The following is a 16,433-nucleotide window of genomic DNA, read 5'->3' on the forward strand; positions in this document are numbered from 1 at the left end:
CGATTGCTGATAAGAGAACAGCCACAACACACTGGACAGAATGTGGATCGGCTAACACAAGACCAGGTTGCATCTATATTTTTGCCTCCTCAAAACACTGTTAATCCAACCCAGCAGCAGCCGATTCAGCAACCACCACCAAGGCAGCAGGTTGTGCAGCCCATCCAGCAAACACCCCCAAGGCAGCAGGTTGTGCAACCAGTGCAGCAAACACCCCCAATTCAACGAGTTGTACAACCGATTCAGCAAACGCCATTGAGGTAGCAGGTTGTCCAGCCGATTCAGCAGCAAGGTTCAATGAACGCATCGGCTGGGTTCGCAACACCTGGTGGTCAGCCTGTTCAGCATGCTGCAAATCAAGTTGTCCCAGAATACTTAGATCATCATGTACAACCAGATGGCACAATTATTCCTCAAGTTATTCCTGAACATTTGGTGCGTAATATTCAGCCAGACCTTCAAAATTACCAAGGGGGCAATTTGAATTATCAATATCAGCCACCATCGCCTCATGTTCAGTACCAGCAGGCAGGATCGGCTCAACCCCAATTTGTCCCTCACTACAATCAATTTGAGCCTATGCCACAACAACCTCAAGGGACACCTCAACAGCGGCCATGGGCCGATTTGATTGCAGATGTCATGAAGGAGCAGTTCGGGCTCAGGCCGAAAGATGTTGGGAATCTATATCGATAGCCATATCCTGAATTGTTTGAGAGAGTTCCTTTACCTAACCGGTTCAAAGTTCCAAATTTTTCAAAGTTCTCAGGGCAAGATAGTACATCAACTTATGAGCACATTAGCCGATATTTAGCCCAATGCGGTGAAGCATCGGCTGTGGATGCCTTGAGAGTTAGGTTATTCCGGTTGTCTTTAGCTGGGTCAGCCTTTACTTGGTTTTCTTCTTTACCATATGGATCAATTAATAGTTGGGCTGATTTAGAAAAGCAGTTTCATAGCTATTTCTATAGTGGGATCCATGAGATGAAATTGTCCGATCTGACGTCGATCAAGCAAAAGCATGATGAGCCAGTATATGAGTATATTCAGAGATTCAGGGAGATGAGAAATAAGTGTTACAGCTTGAGTTTGATTGATGCCCAGTTAGCCGATTTGGCTTTTCAGGGTATGATTGCTTCAATTAGGGAGAAGTTCTCATCTGAAGACTTTGAAAGCTTGTCACACCTTACACAGAAGGTAGCTTGCATGAACAAAGGTATGCAGAGGCTAGGAAAAATTCTGGGAAGGTTAATCATGTTTGCCCTTATATATATGGATCGGACGATGAGGATGATGATTCTGAGATAGCTACAATCGAGTGGGTAAGGAGTAAGAAAGTTATACCATGCCAATGGGTAAAGAGCTCAGGTAAAGAGGAGAGGTATGACTTTGATATAACCAAGACTGATAAAATTTTTGACTTGCTACTCCGAGAGAAGCAAATTCAACTTCCTGCCGGTCACACAATTCCACCGGCTGAAGAATTGGGCAAGAAAAGGTATTGCAAATGGCATAATTCTGGGTCTCATACGACTAATGATTGCAAGGTCTTCAGGCAGCAGATCCAAGCGGCTATTGAAGGAGGCAAGATCAGGTTTGACGATTCTAAGAGGCCGATGAAGGTTGATGGCAATCCTTTTCCTGTTAATATGGTGCATACAGCTGGCCAACAGCCGATGGGGGCCGTGCAAGGGGTTTTCAGGTGAATTCGGTTAAGATTATCAAGAAATATCTGAGGAAGTATGACAAGCAGCAGGATAAGTATCATGAAGAAGACGACGATGGTTTTGATCCTCATTGGGGTTGTGAGTTCTTTAGATTCTGTTGGAATGAAGGTATGAGGCTGCCATCTATTGAAGACTGTCCTGGGTGTAGTGATATTGCCGAGAGTTCAAGCCGATCATATGGTAGGGGCAATCGGCTAAGGCAGACAAGAGTTCCTGTTCATCAAAGATTGGGTCCAGTGAATCAAGATCATGGCCAAGAGGACAATGAAATCAGGAAAAATCAGTGGTGTCCTTCTGGTATTTTCACGAAGAATCAGAAGAGAAGGGTTCAAAGATTGAGGAACAGGGAGCGATTTCAGGAGGTTGAACAGGAAATTAACCATCGGCTGAAGAGAACAAAGCCGAGGCAGGAGTGGCGCGTTAAGAATCAGTTTCCTGTAGCCGATGAAGCCGCAGCTGATGAGGTAAAAAGGTTAGCTAAAGGAAAAAGTGTCGTAACTGCTTCGGTCAACATGGTTTTTACGTTGCCTGCCGAGTTTGGGAGCAAGCAAGCCGATGTCGATGAAGTTGAAGAAGAATCGGCTAAATTGATTTTGTTGCCAGAGCGGGCGGTTTTTGAGAAGCCAGAGGGGACAGAGAATCGGCATCTTAAGCCATTGTATATAAATGGTTATGTCAATGAGAAGCCGATGTCCAAGATGATGGTCGATGGTGGGGCTGCAGTGAACTTGATGCCTTACGCTACATTCAGAATGTTGGGCAGAAACGCCGAAGATCTCATCAAGACAAACATGGTGCTTAAAGACTTTGGTGGCAATCCATCAGAAACCAAAGGAGTTTTGAATGTGGAGCTGACAGTCGGCAACAAAACTATCCCTACAACATTTTTTGTCATCGATGGGAAGGGTTCTTATAGCTTGTTGCTTGGAAGGGATTCGATTCGTGCTAATTGTTGCATTCCTTCAACTATGCATCAATGCTTGATTCAGTGGCAAGGCGACAAGATTGAGATTGTGCCAGCTGACAGGTCAGTCAATGTTGCTAGTGCCAATTTAGCTCTTTAGGAGATGGATGGTCTTGATTGTTTATCTGGAAAAGTTTGGGATGGAGATTTTCTAAAAGTGTCCGATTCTGATATACAGCCAATTGAAGATGGTGAACCCAAGTTATTATTTTGAGGGCGTTGTGGAGGGTTCAGATGTCTACAACAAGGATACAGTAGATGATCTCGATGACAAACAAGGACAGGGATTTATGTCGGCCGATGATTTGGAAGAAATTGATATAGGTCCAGGTGATCGACCAAGGCCGACATTTATTAGTAAGAATTTATCTGCAGAATTTAGAACCAAGTTGATAGAGCTGTTGAAAGAATTCAGAGATTGCTTCGCTTGGGAGTATTATGAGATGCCTGGACTCAGCCGATCGATTGTTGAACATCGCTTACCTATCAAACCAGGGATTAGGCCACATCAACAACCTCCGAGAAGATGCAAAGCCGACATGCTTGAACCTGTCAAGGCTGAGATTAAACGATTATATGATGCCGGTGTTATTCATCCCTGCCGATATGCTGAGTGGGTTTCTAGTATAGTTCCTGTTATCAAGAAAAACGGCAAGGTCAGGGTATGCATTGATTTTCGAAATTTGAATAAGGCCACCCCGAAAGATGAATACCCAATGCCAGTAGCCGATCAACTAGTTGATGCTGCTTCGGGACATAAGATTTTGAGTTTTATGGATGGAAATGCGGGATATAATCAAATCTTTATGGCTGAAGAAGACATCCATATGACAGCTTTTATGTGTCCTGGTGCAATCGGCTTGTTTGAGTGGGTTGTGATGACTTTCGGCTTGAAGAGTGCTGGAGCTACATATCAAAGAGCTATGAATTACATTTACCATGATCTAATCGGCTGGTTGGTTGAGGTCTACATTGATGATGTGATTGTTAAGTCTAAAGAAATAGAGGACCACATAGCCGATTTGAGGAAGGTTTTTAAGAGACCCAGAAAATATGGCTTGAAGATGAATCCGACAAAATGTGCTTTTGGTGTATCGGCTGGCCAGTTTTTAGGATTTCTTGTTCATGAGAGGGGGATCGAGGTGACTCAAAGGAGTGTTAATGCGATCAAGAAGATTCAACCTCCGGAGAACAAGACAGAACTACAAGAGATGATCGGCAAGATAAACTTTGTTAGAAGATTTATTTCTAATATGTCTGGAAGGTTAGAACCTTTTACACCATTGTTGAGATTAAAAGCCGATCAACAGTTTACTTGGGGGGCAGAGCAGCAAAAGGCTTTGGATAATATTAAGGAATATCTTAGCTCTCCTCCTGTTTTGATTCCTCCGCAGAAAGGAATACCTTTAAGATTGTATCTATCGGCCGGTGAGAAGTCAATCGGCTCAGTCTTGATTCAGGAGCTGGAAGGGAAGGAACGAGTTGTATTCTATCTCAGTCGTCGGCTCTTGGATGCTGAAACTAGATATCCACCTGTGGAGAAGTTATGCTTGTGCCTATATTTTTCATGTACAAGGTTGAGGCATTATCTACTATCCAACGAGTGTACTGTCATATGCAAGGCCGATGTTGTCAAATACATGTTATCGGCTCCAATTTTAAAAGGAAGGGTTGGAAAGTGGATATTCTCTTTAACTGAGTTTGATCTTCGGTATGAGTCGTCGAAGGCGATTAAGGGACAAGCTATAGCCGATTTTATTGTGGAACATCGTAATGATTCAATCGGCTCGGTTGAAATTGTGCCATGGACTTTATTCTTTGATGGATCGGTGTGTACTCATGGTTGTGGTATCGGCTTAGTTATAATTTCTCCTAGGGGGGCATGTTTTGAGTTTGTTTATACTATTAAACCTTATGCGACTAATAATCAAGCTGAGTATGAGGTAGTGCTCAAAGGGTTGCAATTACTCAAGGAAATTGAAGCCGATGCTATTGAAATCATGGGGGATTCTTTGCTGGTAATCAGTCAATTGGCAGGAAAATATGAATGCAAGAATGATACGTTAATGGTTTATAATGAGAAGTGCCAAGAATTGTTGAAGGAGTTTCGGCTGGTTACTTTGAAGCATGTATCTCGAGAACAAAATATTGAAGCTAGTGATTTAGCCTAGGGGGAATCGGGGTATAAGCCGATGATCAAAGATGTTAAGGTTGAAATTGCAGCTATGACAGCTGATGATTGGCGGTATGATGTGCACCAGTATTTACAGAATCCGTCTCAATCGGCTTCTAGGAAATTGAGATATAAGGCGTTGAAGTACACTCTATTGGATGATGAGCTTTATTATCGGACGATTGATGAGGTGTTGCTTAAGTGTTTGAGTGCCGATCAGGCTAAAGTTGCAATCGGCGAAGTCCATGAAGGAATTTGTGGCACTCATCAATCGGCTCATAAGATGAAGTGGTTGCTTCGGCGTGCGGGGTATTTTTGGCCGACAATACTGGAGGATTGTTTCAGATATTATAAAGGGTGTCAAGATTGTCAGAAGTTTGGGGCAATTCAGCGAGCGCCAGCATCAGCTATGAATCCTATTATTAAGCCATGGCCGTTCTGAGGTTGGGGAATTGATATGATCGGTATGATAAATCTACCATCGAGTAAAGGACATAAGTTTATATTGGTGGCAACCGATTATTTTACCAAGTGGGTGGAAGCGATTCCTTTAAAGAAAGTTGTTTCTGGGGATGCAATACAGTTTGTTCAAGAGCATATAATTTACCGATTTGGTATTCCTCAAACTATTACAACTGATCAAGGTTCAATCTTCGTGTCCGATGAGTTTGCTCAATTTGTCGATAGCATGGGTATCAAATTGTTGAATTCTTCACCATATTATGCACAAGCTAATGGGCAGGTCGAGGCATCTAACAAAAGCTTGATCAAATTGATTAAGCGGAAGATTTCTGATTATCCTCGGCAATGGCATACTCGGTTGGCCGAAGCGTTGTGGTCTTATCGGATGGCTTGTCATGGATCGATCCAAGTCCCTCCTTACAAACTTGTTTATGGACATGAGGCTGTTCTACCACGGGAAGTTAGAATCGGCTCGAGGAGAACTGAGTTGCAAGATGATTTAACAGTCGATAAGTATTATAACCTTATGGCCGATGAAAGGGAAGACTTGGTTCAGTCTAGATTAAGAGCCCTTGCAAAGGTTACTAGGGATAAGGAGCGAATTGCTCGACACTATAACAAGAAAGTGGTACCTAAGAATTTTTCGGAAGGTGAACTTGTATGGAAGTTGATTTTGCCGATTGGGACCCGGGATAGAAAATTCGGCAAGTGGTCGCCGAATTGGGAAGGACCGTTCCAGATTCATAAAGTAGTGTCTAAAGGGGCTTACATGCTGCAAGGACTCGATGGTGAGGTTTATGGAAGAGCATTGAATGGCAAATACTTGAAGAAATATTATCCAAGTGTTTGGGTTAATGCATGATTGGCTGATGTTGCCAATACATGATAGCCGATGTGTTTTCATCGTCTTGCGATGGCCGATATTGTTATATCGCCCTTAGTCGTTTTTCCATATTGTATTCGGTTGTGGTTTGCCGATATACAATGGCCAATATTGTTATATCGCCCTTAGTTGTTTTTATAATTTTATCAATGCTTTTGACATTGTAAAAATTAGCGGGGCATATATATATACAAATAATGGAAGTTTTTGAGCAAATTTGGAAGTTGTATTAATCGGCACAAAGGATTGTCAAGGAATTTTAGAGTATCTTGGCCGATTACAGAAATTTCTAAGGCTTATTACATAGAAAGTCATTGAGACAAGTATCGCTGGATAGCCAAAATAGCCCTTTGTCTAATTTGTTCTACTTCCTCGATAGCTTGGGCATCTTGAGCATCGGTTCTAGGGATGACTTTCAAAGACTTGGTCAAATCTGCAACATTCTTGATAGCCGATTTGAGTTTGGATTTTTGTTCTTCGATAGACTTTGGGAGATCGGCTAAATTTTTCTGTTCCATATCTAGCTCGGCATTGCATTCTTCAAGTTGTGCCATGAGCTCAATCTTGCGAGCTTCAAGCCGATCAATATTGGACTTGATCGAACCCTTAGATAGCTGATCAAAAGTTTGGTCTTCTCTTCATGCACAAGCTGCCGGTTGGCTTGGATTGTGGCTTCGATATCCTTGCGCTCCCGACGTTCGGCTAGTCTCAGCTTGGCCTTCTCCAGCTTGAACTGATGTTGCTCAAGGTATACTGTTGGAGTAAGGATATCGGCTAGCTCATCTGGGATTAGAGCTTGGATTTCATGTAGCCGAGTCCTAATTGGCCCACAGTTTACCACCAGACTATCTAATGATGATGCTTCCAGCCGATGAGAGATATCTTCAAGTGTTTTCTTCACATCATCAGATAAGGGAGCTAAAGCTTTGCTTGAAGTATCTTCCTCTGCTTCATCAAGATAATCTCTGATGTCAAAAGAGAAGAGATCGGCTAAAACATGCAGACAATTTCAGGAAGATTGAGGGTTAGATAGGTACAGCCGATCTAAATTCTTGCATCAAAGGAAAACATACTGGGATGGTAGGAGCAGCTGGTTGTTCTTCTTCCACAATATGATGACTCCCCACAGCCGATGGAGTCCGGTCACTCGATGATTGTTGTACAGGGGGAGAGGGAGGAGGAGGCTGTAAAAGAGATAAATGTTAGACAAAATCGGCTGGAATCAACTAGTAAAGTTGAGAGTGTCTTACTGGTGGAGCTGGTTTGAGAATTGGTGCTGCTGATTTCTTCTTTACAACAGTTTTCTTCTTCTGCAGCTACAAAGTCTATGAGTAATCGGTTGAAAGTAATAATTATAAAAGGGTTTGCAAATAAAGCTGCTTACTCTTAAAAAGTGAGTGGGGGCAGAAGGAGTTGGAGGTGTCTGCTTAGGCGAAGCCGATGGCGTTTTTTCAGTGTCGCTTACTTCGGCTGCAGCCTGATCAACATCATCCTCAATATCTTCTTCATCTAGAGCTTGTTCAATGGATGGATCCAAGGCAGGCAGGTCGTCAGTTGGCTTGGTTTTCTTAGACATGGTTTTTTTCTTTGGAGCTAGAGTCAACGTGCTCACAACCAATGATCTAGTTTTTCTTTTCTTGGTCGCATCGGTTGGTTCCCTGATGGTGCCTTGGAGGAGGGTTGAGACCTTGGGGGCATGATTGCCGATGACAGGGGGGACAGTCCGCCTCCATTAGGAATCAGACCTGGAGCATATTCAATATCTCTGCTGCTGTTGCTCTGATGTGGAGGAGAAGAGTCGATTGTCTGTAAGACAAAAGAAAAAGTGATCAAGTAATGAATCGGCTGACAATCATACAAATTATGAATGACAAAGTTTACCTTGGGTACAACATCAGGGAATAGATCTGTCATGTACATTGAGGCCGATTGATGAAACAAGTGCAACTTCCATTCGCACCACCATCTGTCAAAGTTTCTGCTCTTAAATCCGGCCAACTCAATATTGTCAATACTGCCTAGAGGAGGTCCTTGGAGATTAAGCAGTCGATCCATCATTAGAGTTGAAGAAATTTCTCCTCGGCATTGAATCTTGTCAGCAAAGAATAAGCCGATTGGAAGTTGGCCTAATCCAAGTTGTCGAGCTGAACTCACAGGGTGATAGAATTCGTAAGAGACTTGGATATTTCTTCCTTGATGGATGCCGACATGTAAGATGCATGGGCTGATTGCAGCTGTAAAGACTTCCCTGGACGTTTGATATCTTTCATGGTTGATATCTTCAAATCTAAAGTCTGATGGGAGCTCAAGGTCTGCTGAGTCTTCATAAGGAAACCAAACTTGAGCATCTTTCTGGAAGCCTTCATAAAAGCTGCAGAACCAATCTTTGAGCAGCTCAGCTGATAGTTTTGCCCCAGCATCGGCTGGTGTGGATGCATATTCTCCATATGACATGCATCTGCAATGGGTGCGCTCTTCCCCGTCATCTTCTACAATTGGCTCCAACCTTGGGAATTCGGTTTCTGTTATAGATGGCCGATTGACAACTTTCATGACTATCAGGTTTAGCCAAGTCTGTAGTAGCCACCATGGTCCGCCTGCTCCAACTATTGAGCCGACGGCTATCTTAGCTGATGCATTGTTCAACATTTGGTATAGATAGCCGAGAAGGATTTTGCCCAAGGGGAATTGTTTCTTTGATTCTAAGGCTTCGGCTACAAATTGCCAATTGGTTGTGGGACCACAGCTGGATCCACATAAGAGAAACTTTTCTAGCCACATTAGTAAGAAAGCTACATGCTCCCGAGGAGTGACAGGCCCTTTGCCCATATATGCCGCTACATAACCAGACCACCCTCCTATGCTTTTGGTCTTGAAGTCAAATTGGTTCTTGGTGTTCATACTGATAGTTAGCCGATGAAGTTACGTCTAATCCAGTGATCATGATGATGTCGATCAAAGTTGGGGTCATCGGCCCTTGGTTGAATAAGAAGGCATTGATGGTGTTAGACCAGAAATAGGTGGCGGCGGCCATTGGAGGTTCATCCTTAGCAGAATTGGTTATGGTGAGAGCAAGCGCTTGGCCGATCCCAATCTCATCCCAGTGAACTTTCTTACTAGCCGATACGCATTGGTACCAGGTGGTCCAGCTTTTCTCAGAGGTAGGTTTCTCGAGAGATGGCCAAGACTTGAAGGTATTTTTCCAGTGACCCAGGTTAGGGTTGGCTAGCCTAAAGGGGATCCTGTTAGTTTCACCGATGATAAAATCAGTGGGGTCAAGATTGCCGTTTGGACCTAGAAAATAGTGGTTTTCATGCGATAGGTTGGGAATCGCAATTAGGTTGGAAAGGTGCTGCAAATCCAAAGCAATCGAGAAGAAGAGAGCAATATGAGACGAGAAAAATCGATCTGCTGTTGAGAAAGGGGATCTAGTTGATGGGGACTTACCTCGGCATACTCAGCCGATGGCGCAGCAGACGGGCTGGCGGAGGACGACATCGCTGCGGGCGGAGATCTCGCCGGGGATGAAGTTGCCTGGAAATCGCTTTGTGCATCGGAGGAATCGCCGGAGAGAGAGAAGGCAGAGTTTCACTTAAGCGGTGAAAACGGGAGTAACGGTGTGAGATTTCTCGGGGGCAACGGTTGATATTTAAAGCGCTTGAATAAAGGTTGGAAAACGGTAAAGTGCGAAACTTGCTCGGAGTCGATGTTAAGCAAATCCGAAACATTATCAAATGTTCCGGACTTGGGGGGCATGTGTTAACAAGCAAATTTGGTAACATCGGCATCGGAAAGGAGATTAGATCGAAGTGGAGTCAGAGGCGGAGATCGATCTGAGAACAGAGCAAGAATCGGCTGGAGTCCAGATCGGCTATGATTAGGATCGGCTGGGTCTGAGTCGGACTAGGTAAGCTGATGCAGCCGATTCCGACAGTACAACTTGCTGTATGACATCGGGTTGAGTTGAGGTGCTTCAAGATAATTGCCGCACATGGATAGTCTTGAGAAGGCAATTGTATCTATTAATTAGGATATTTTATGTAATTTTCTTAGAGATATGTTTAGGCAAAAGTCTGCCGCAAAGACTTATGGTATCTTAGAGTTTGTTAGAGATAATGGTCGTGTCCGGTATGGACATATCTTGTAATTCTAGGGTATAAATAGACCCCGAGCCCTATGTAATTAAACACACACACGTTCAATACAATTTCGGCGCATCGCCACCCTTTTGCTTTAGTTTTATTTTGACGAGTTCTTGCTTTCGGGTTGAGCTGCATCGGTTTCGATCTTCAACAAGAGGTAAAACTTGTTATGACGGCTTGCGTTCTCGGGATTAGTGCTTCCATCTTTATGATACTCTAATCTTGTTTATGTAATTCGTCGAGTTATCATATATCTCACATAATCTTTGGCAATATCGCTATCTAATCTACAATCGGCTAACATCTGTTAGTAGAGGGCAGCCGATTAGATTAGATTTTGACGTTGATTTAGATTATGTAAGATATCTACCACTCTATGAAACTTCCAGCGGCTTGATTGTCTAGATATTGTTCTTCTTTCCATACTTAATGCTACATCAGTTGTGTTTGATCTATTAAGTCGTGCTTAGAATATCAATCTCTAGCCTGCCTTCTGGTTGCCGATTAGGGTAGCATCGGAGTTTCAGCCGATCTTATTTGATTTAACTATATTTGCCTCATATATTTCATTGACATGTTAAATCTGCCCTTTGTGTTAAGATATCGTCGCAATCTAAATATATTAAGCTTTTGTTTAATACATTATACCTGTTTTAATATCTTGATATAGAGTAGTATCAGAGTATTAGCCGATACATGCTAGATCTATTTGATAGGCTATGATATAAACATATATAGTTCCATTATTAATATATATTTCAATCTAAGTGATTTATACTGTCGCGGCATGGCGACCGATCTATCCCAATCACTTGATTTAAGTATATATCGATATAAGAACTATATATTGGTAATATGTACAGCCGATCGAGTAGATTTAGTTCCTTATTATCTATTTATAACCACCGATCGATTCACATATGACATCGGCTCAAAGATAAATGATATGTCATCGGCACTTAGCCGATCGGCTATCATTTATAGATTTAACCGCGGTTTCTTTGTTTCTATTTCTTGTTGATTGCAGGATCAAATCAATTGGCACGCTAACACACCCGAAGGCGAGCTTTGGACCTGCACTGGAGTTAAGCAAATCTCCCAGGCCTTGTGTTTTTCATCAACAGGTACGTGGCTTGTTTTGTAGATTTCCAAAAGCTCGGCGGGAATTTTGATGTTGGACCAAAACCATATGAAAGTACTTCCTCCGTTTCACAATGTAAGTCATTCTAGCATTTCTCATATTCATATTGATGTTAATGAATCTAGACATAGCATTTTCCATATTCATATTAATGTTAATGAATCTAGATAGATATATATGTCTAGATTCATTAACATCAATATAAATATGGGAAATGCTAGAATGACTTACATTGTGAAACGGAGGGAGTAGACTCTATATGCTTTAAACAAGTACTCATGGGCCCCAAGATTCCGTCTAGATTAGTGGCTAGATCCGTTTGAAGCTGATGCTGTCAGGAGGCCCCCAAATAAAACATGTAGAACTTTATCTTTTATCTTCTATGAACCAAAAGTAACGTGGTGAGGTAGAAGTAGACTTGGACAAGGTCTTTATTTGGTCCCTATTCAACTTCTTTGATAATCCATGCATTCCTTACACTTGATCTCTTTTTCTTCACCCAAGAAAGTACCTCTGCAAACGAAAACACACGAAACTCATTGTGTAGCATTATTTGTTCAAATATATAAGTAAATCTAGTATAGAACATATGCATCTTTGTTTGATATATACATAAGGTAGTAATGGTTATATCCGAGCTAATTGTGTCTTCGTCAGGTGATCCAATGAATATTATTAGATATTCCGATCATTGGATAGGAAATTTTGATGGGTTGGAATGTCTGAAACGAGACAAGTTCTTGTGCTCGGTTGGATGGAGAAAATATCGTTGGACAACATTCCAATATTTGGATTGGAAATTCTGATGTGTCGTAATGTTCTAAAAGTTGAAAGGTTCTTCCCTCAGCTTTGGTGGGATGAAATTATCGGAATTTGCAATAAGGACATTGGAATATGTTATTTTTACCAGTTTCAAAAAATTGAGTTTTTGACTGTTGGTGCCATATTTTGTACCGGTTAGAATTTCCTATTGGTATGCCGGAATTTCTAATATGAGGAATGTTTTTCACCAATGGGCAAATCCAAAAGTGTGGCTATTCCAAACTTTGTGTCCTTGGCTTTGAGAAACTTAGTCTTACTTTGAGCCTTGTCTTCCATCCTCTCTTTCCTTTCATCCCTTGATCTTCAATTTTTTTTTTGCTGCGTGTGAGTGAAATGCATTAGAAAATCTCTCGTGCTTTTGTGCATTCTTGATTGATCTTTGAGCACTAGCATTCAACCCTAATAAATTCTTTGTTGCATATTTTACCCTTGAAGGTTGAGAACTCCTAGAGAGTTGTGCGGCACCCTCAAACCATTGGTTCTTAGTTGTGTTGGTGAATCTCGTATCCATAAGGAAAGAGATAGCACTACTATAGGAGGAGTGCATTTGTGTAACCCATAAAGGATGAGATTACAAAAGACATATATCTCTTTATAACCACAAAGGATCTGACTCCAAGAAACAATTTTGGTGATACCTTTCTAACTCTTGCATTCCTAGCTTTTCCACGAATAATTAGTTGTTTTTTTTAGTGCTATTAGATTTATTATTTTAGTAGAGCTAGTAGCTAGTATTGCTTAGTCTGTGATAGTGCAAAATTCTTGTCGGAAATTCCCATAGGATTGTAATATTTGACTTATTTTTTGCTTGTGCATTATTAATTAATTTGTAAGTTTTAACTGCATATTAGCCCCCTCTAGATCTCAAATATTCCTTTCAAAGTATCCGTAGAATTTTCATATAGATATTCGTGGTAATGTTTTTTTTAGTCAAGCCTTGGTCTTCAGTAGGTGGTTTTGTTGTACGGTATGAATATAATTCATAATAGGGAGTAGCTTCCCCAGATATGCGTACAGGTATTCTACATCATTACCTGGTTTTTCTAGGCCACATGGATATTCCAAATTTTATACAACCAACACATTTAAATGTTACTTATTCAATGTAACGAACAAGGACACATTAAAAATCCACTTCAACAATCGACCATAACTGAAAATAAAGTTGGAATAGAAAAAACACTTTAGTGATCCCTGTGTTTCATGTACTCAAAAATAGTGTTTGTTTTCCATGCATGTACGTACGTACCTCTAGAAAACAAAGTCAAGGTGTCCATAAAAAGAAGAGAGAATGGAGAAAGTGGGAGATCGATCATTGATGCGTCAGTCAAGCTTTATTAAATTCGAAAAAAGAAAGAAAAAGGCAACCGTTGATGTGGGAGTACTCTCCAGTGCTTGCTTTTCTCTGCTACAGGAGAAATAAAATTTTTTTGACTTAGGAATCCAATGATTTCCTCAAATATTTCTCCGAAATTTTAATTAGCAATCAGAATGCAACATAATATTTAGTGTTTTTTTTTGCTCTCTCTCAAATGCATCTCATCATGCACATATGCTTCCATTTCTCGACATCAGAATGATAAGAAAGGCAGCTTCCTACTTTAATTAGGTGGATGAAATACTCCTACAGTAGAAATCTACGGGGTTTATATGAATTTCCGACATCAGTGCATGGTAAGGGGTGTGTGGTTTCAACCGAAATCCCGTGTTCAATCCTTAACGCGCTCATAATTTTTTCTGAAAAAAATGTTTGGAGGGACGTCTCTCCCCTCAAATGTCTCTTTTTTTTTAATTTTTTTTTTAAAAAACAAAGCATTACACTGAGGAGGCCTATTGGTTTTAGAACGTCTTGCAGACGTATGCGGTGACAACAGACAGCACCGAAGTAACATACTCCTTTCCTGGCGCCATGCGGGACAGCTCGAGCAGTACGCTCTCCATCGATCGGTTGCTCACAGCAACATATTAACTGGTCCCATATTGAAGGGCATGCAATCCACAGACGCAATCCTTAGCGGATGGTTGTTGAAACAAACACCACTCCCACTGTGCACTAGCTGCACATTTCCTTTCCTTTCAGTTCCACTTCACACTACACACCAGGTACAAGTACATCACAAGAAAAAGGGAGGAGAAAAGCCACAGAATATGGATCTTAATTTGGCATTTTGCGCTTAAACGTTTGAAGGTCAATGCGTTTTGTGAGTGACCGAGAAAATGTTTTTCGGATTCATGAAAACGAAGAGGCTACGTAATGTAAGTCTGGCAAAACACAATTTGTAATAAGATATACACTAATTTGAAAAAAGACAGTATAAACACGTAAGTTCATATACACGCGGACGCATACCCTATCCCTATAAGCACATTCGAGTGACTAGCTAGCATATCGAAGTCACCATGGGCTCAACCCTTGAAAATATATGTGCACACATTTATAAGCACCTATTCCTAGCTATAAGCACACTCGAGAGACTGACCAACATATCGAAGTCACCACAGACTGAACCCTATGAATGTATATACGCACACCCTTATAAAGACCAATCTCTATAAGCACATTCGAGAGATCAACTAGCATATTGAACTCACCACGGACTCAACCCTATGAATGTATATGCGCGCACCCTTATAAGCACCTGCGAGAGACTGACCGACAACATGTCTTGAGATTAACGAAGTCATCATGGGCACCATGCGCCGTCGTGTGATGGAACCCGGTAACATCATTCCCGGGTGTTTTTGGCCTATTCCTAGGTGTTTTTCACACACGGGAACTTTCGAGTCTCTACTAGTGAGAACCTTATGCGTGGGGTAAATTCATACCCATGGAGTGTGTGGAGATTGATCGTATACGCAAAGAAAGATATACCTCATCTCGGGAAGAACCTGTGGGTGTGGTGGTTCCCACCTCTTGTTCGAAGAGCATTCTTTTGAAACATCTCGGGAAGAACCTGTGGGTGTGGTGGTTCCCCCCTCTTGTTCGAAGAGCATTCTTTTGAAAGTGATGTTTAATTTGTTTTTATTTACCTTTTTTAAAAGAGTCTAACAATCAAGCGTTTGTAAAATTGGGTTTTCGCAGATGGCCTCCTTAAGTGCCCCTCCTGTGAAAATGGATTTTTCACGTGCAATTGTGACACCTGTTTGGGAAAATGTGGATTATTACAAATACCTGAAGGGGAGGTGGGCCATCCAGCCATTTGCAAAAATAGGTTTTTGGCCATTTGCAAAATCATTTATGTAGTAGTGGCTTTAATTTTAGTTAATTGGATAAATGTTACTACTATTAATAATATCGACTACGTGCCACTCAAGTTTACGGAAATTGAAACCATTCCACCCCGCTGCGTTTTCCATGCCATTGGAATTGACTCCATGCACGAACAAATATTTAACTCAGAAGCATGTAATGTGTGAAATTAAATTGAAATAGAGATCTCAGAAGCATGTAAAACTTTTAAGCGTGAGATGTAAATCATTCTAAATGTCCCGCATAAAAGGTATTTAATTCTTTTTTTCTGGAAACGCGCTGTACTTACGTATTCGCTCATATTACACGCACATTGGTACTCTCCCGTCCCGTTCTTAAGTGCAGTTGTGAGTTTTCGTGCTCAACGTTTCACCGTTCATCTTGTTTGAATTTTTTTTATAATTAATATTTTTATTTTTATTAGAGGATAAAGCTTGAATATTACGTTGTTGTGACTTTTTTTAATTTTTTTTTAAAAAAATTCAAATAAGACAGATGGTCAAACGTTAAACACGGACACGCATAACTGCATGCACTTGAAATGGGATGGAGGCAGTATATGAGTAGCTCCAAAAACTGAGCCAGCATATGGGTTGGCTAAGCTGTACAGATATCTTGCTATTAACAGATATGTTGCTTAAAAAAACTTAGTTCTAATAATTACGAAATAATTTTGAACCAGTCCGTTAGAAAGACCATCTATTTATCGAGTGATTGATTTTGTTTTTATCTAATGTAATAGTAAATTTCACAAAACTATAGGTTTAATGTCAATTTAATCGATATTTATAACTCAAACATAACATGCTAAGGATTTAAACCCCAAATCTGTACTTTTTGTGATAAGTTTATTATTAAGTATATAGTTT

Source organism: Oryza sativa, chromosome 6 (genome assembly GCF_034140825.1).
Source record: "Oryza sativa Japonica Group chromosome 6, ASM3414082v1".
In the NCBI taxonomy this organism is placed as follows: domain Eukaryota; kingdom Viridiplantae; phylum Streptophyta; class Magnoliopsida; order Poales; family Poaceae; genus Oryza; species Oryza sativa.